The sequence below is a fragment of the Aplysia californica genome, unplaced genomic scaffold (assembly GCF_000002075.1).
Source record: "Aplysia californica isolate F4 #8 unplaced genomic scaffold, AplCal3.0 scaffold00973, whole genome shotgun sequence".
In the NCBI taxonomy this organism is placed as follows: Eukaryota; Metazoa; Mollusca; class Gastropoda; order Aplysiida; family Aplysiidae; genus Aplysia; species Aplysia californica.
Genome location: NW_004798243.1, coordinates 55,928 through 60,088, shown reverse-complemented (window position 1 = coordinate 60,088; position 4,161 = coordinate 55,928).

The following is a 4,161-nucleotide window of genomic DNA, read 5'->3' as shown; positions in this document are numbered from 1 at the left end:
ACGTCGTACGGGTACGATAGTAAAACATGACGTACGGATAGGGTTAAGTGGTGGCACAGAGTTCCCCACGTCGTACGGGTACGATAGTAAAACATGACGTACGGATAGGGTTAAGTGGTGGCACAGAGTTCCCCACGTCGTACGGGTACGATAGTAAAACATGACGTACGGATAGGGTTAAAGAAGTTTGAGAAGTTTCTTACTTCAATTTCTGTTAAGAAAGATTATCCAGTTGTGCTCCATGACTTTCATCTTCATTTTGCTTCTGATCATTTCTCCGTCATGTTTGAATGGAATGTGATTAAAGCCTGAAAAACAATCTGTGTCTTCAAAGAACATCAAGGGAATTGACATTAATAACTTTAAAATGGATTTTAATCTTTAAATGAACTTTAAAACTGTCTGTGTTGATTTGTATAATTCCACTGTTTGGACAGTTCTTGACAAGCACGCACCACTTGTAACTCGTCGTCTGTCGACTAGACAGTATGCACCATGGTTCGGGGTTGAGGTGAAAGCGGCCAAAATTTAATGTCGGAAGGCAGCGAGAGACAATGGCTTAAAACAGGGCTCACCATCCACAAGCACACTGTAGATCAATGACGCAAGCACTGAAATATATAACTAAATGTGCTAAATGAAAATAATTTTATTTCTAAATTTGAAAATTTGAAATCATGTAAACAATTATTCGGCATTTGATATGAACCTTTAGGAAGGGTCAAAGAGATGCGTCTCCCAAATTCTTTTAGCGAATTAGAACTACCCAACAAGTGTGCTGTTTCAAAGATAAAGTCTAGAAACTAAGAAATGACCTTGATAATTATGAATGTTTATGTCTACGAGGGAATAATTCTCGATAAGTTTAAACCTGTTTCTAAAGAATATGTTAAATCTATAATGTTAAAATCCCCTAGCAAATATTGTGATCTCGACCCTGTCCCTAGTTCTCTGCTGTCTTCCTGCATTGACGAACTGATCCCATTTATTTACAAAATCATAAATAATTCTTTAGTGTGTGGATCAGTACCAGATTTGTTAAAGATAGGTCTTGTAAAACCTTTACTCAAGAAACAAAACTTAGACCAGAATGTCTTAAAAATTTATAGACACGTTTCAAATCTACTTTTTCTGTCTAAAATCCTTGAAAAGGTTGTCCTCAAGCAGCTCCGTCATCACTTACAAGACAACAATCTGTTAGAGCCATTCCAGTCTGCCTATCGAGCTAATCACAGTACAGAAATAGCACTTCTTAAAGAAATGAATGAAGTGCTTGCTGACTGTGATTCAGGAAACGTTGTTTTGCTGAGTCTTTTTAGATCTATCTGCAGCTTTTGATACAATTTACCATCATATTTTATTGAAGCGATTGGAAGTGTCTTTTGGAACATCCGTGACTGCCTTTAGCTGGTTTCTTTCTTACCTGTCAAATCGATACCAATCTGTTGTTTTTACAGGACTTACGACGTCAGATCATGCTCTGATCTTATGTACGGGGTCCTCCAGGGCTCGTCTTCGGTCCAGTTTTGTTCACCATTTATACTCGACCACTTGTCAAATAGTTAAATATGACTTAACGTATTATTTCTATGTTGATTCATTAACAAATTTACTCGTTTGAAAAAAATCCATTTCTTATTCCCGTTTTTCGCCCTGTGACCTCTTGACATAACATCACAACTGAAAGAGCTGCGGAGTTGGCCTACCATAGAAAACTGCATCTCTCCTCAACACTTAACGGCAACAGAAAAGAAAAAGAACAAAAGAAAAGAAAAAGAAAAAGACCTCTTGACTCTTCATAGCCTGATAACGACAAATGTCAGAGTGACGTGAGAGCTACTCGCATGTTAGTGGACACACACGCCGGACACACACGCCAGACATGAACTGACCGAACTGCGCCTCCGGACTTACTTAAAAAAGACCAGACCCTTAAGGTGACAATTCCATATGTGCGGGACAGCAGCGGCAGCGGCACGGCAACGGGACGATATGTGCGGTACCGCAAGTCACATTAAATCCATATGTGCGGCAGCGGAACGGCAGCGGGACGAAATGTGCGCCTCTTTCTAAAAATCTTCTTCATAGAGCCTACACATCTCTGCATTTAATTCTTATTGACTTATCATCTTATTATTCTTATTATTATTATCATTTTTATAGACTTAATTATCATCCATATTTTCCATGTTCTTGCATTGATTCCATTAATTTAACTGCTTTATTATCTCTAGGTAGAGGTATTTAATTGTTATTTCAATCAATTTAATGAATAAATACATACTATTTTACTAAAGTTACCAATCGTCGGGGAAATTCGCCACGGCCGACAGGTATTTTCGCCAGTATTGTAAAGTTGCAATTATCTTGATCTTTTGTCACAAGCATAACGAACAGGTCCATTCATTCCTTTGCCATTCAGGAAAGCCCAGAAGGCACCATTTGGGCATCAAGATAATGGGTGGATAAACGACGACATAGGGGTGCAATGGTTTCAGCAAGTTTTCTGTGCCAAATAAATTAACTGCATCACACAGAGATTCTTCACAGTCAACCCTATTCCGCCACATTCATATTTTTGTCTGCGGCAGAGCTGCGGCAGCGGCAGAATCGCTCCTGGGTGCGATTTTATCGTCCCGCTGCCGTCCCGCTGCCGTCCCGCACTTATGGATTCAGACATTGGTATAATTTCTGTTGGAGCGATTTTTATCGTCCCGCTGCCGTGCCGCTGCCGCTTCCGTCCCGCACATATGGATTGTCACCTTTAGGCCGGTCCCAGAGTGGCTCTGTAGGTCTGACCTGTAGCTCGCCTGGCCCGCACCGTGAAAATGAATGTATACATTATCGTGTGCTTAAGCAGCGTCGCTGTGTTGTCTGTTTTTTGTCAGCTGAGCTGCGCGATGCGTCAGACGTGCTATTCAACAGTGTTGTAAAAATGGCGGACATGTGTCGCCTCGCTTCGTGTTTATTTTCGACTGAAACTCTTCACAGATCATCAGAATCAACAAGAACTAAATATTATTAGGGGCTTTACTATTAAATATTGATGCTAGCATCAACACTTGGCCACAAAATCACCCAGAAATGCACTTTATCATACTTTGAAACTTCGAATCGAGAGGTTGACCTAGTTTCGACTGTTGTCGTAGGCCAAGGCCTAGGCCTAGATCTAGGCCAGCCTCACATAGAGCGTCACTCGACACTCACGCAGGTGAACAGACACGGGCGAGGCTATCAAAATAAATCTTTAGTTCCGGTATCCTCGGACACGGGTCACGCGTGTAGGCAAAAGTGTTCAGTCGAATTTTAACTGCGCTCCTCACATGAGCAGTTGCCTCACGCTAGTCACGTTGTAAAGCGTGTGTTCACATGAGGGGAGGAATGTGCTTGCTGATTCTTTTTGAGACGAGTCTTGTCATCTCCTGCGGTGAGTACAGCTCTAGTGGATGTGTGCTAAGCCCAGCCGTAACAAACTGTCGAAAAAGCATGCAAGCAGGAAAAAAAAAGAAAACAAGCATGCACAGACAATGAGGACACTAGTGGATGACAAAACCTAGATTCTTTGTGATCAGATGATAAAGTGAGGCGTGTGATGTTGCATGTCTGTAGTAAATCGTTCTATGTGAGACGGGCCTTACTTACTTATTTGGTTGGAGAAAAGACATCATTGCAGGCGGCACAATGCCATAGCTGCTCCATCCTCATCTCCGGGATCCATGAAAGGGTCTGCCAGCTGATCGTGAGGTAAAATATCACCCATAACCAGACCCTAGGTGACAGATCTTCCTGAATTATCTTTTACGTATTTTTTTTCTCTTATACTCGAAATGTACTACATAACAGTGTACCGATATCTGGTCTGGCGTCATTCTGGCTATGGCCCAGAGGACCCTGATCAAATTCTCAGACAGCTATACCTTGCCTTGGTTTCTTTAGGAAGTTTTAGTTTTAGTTTGGTTTAAGTAAGTTGTACGGCACTTGCAACACAATAAGGTCATATTATAAGCACCAAAGATTAGAGGAGTTACAAGAGAGTAAAAAACACAAAAGAGGAGGAGAGATCAAGACAATAAATGTTTGGTAGGAAAGAAGGAGCCCACACCAAAGCACCCGCCAACCACCCACTTTTGAAATTTGCATGTCCACATAGCAAACCTTCGC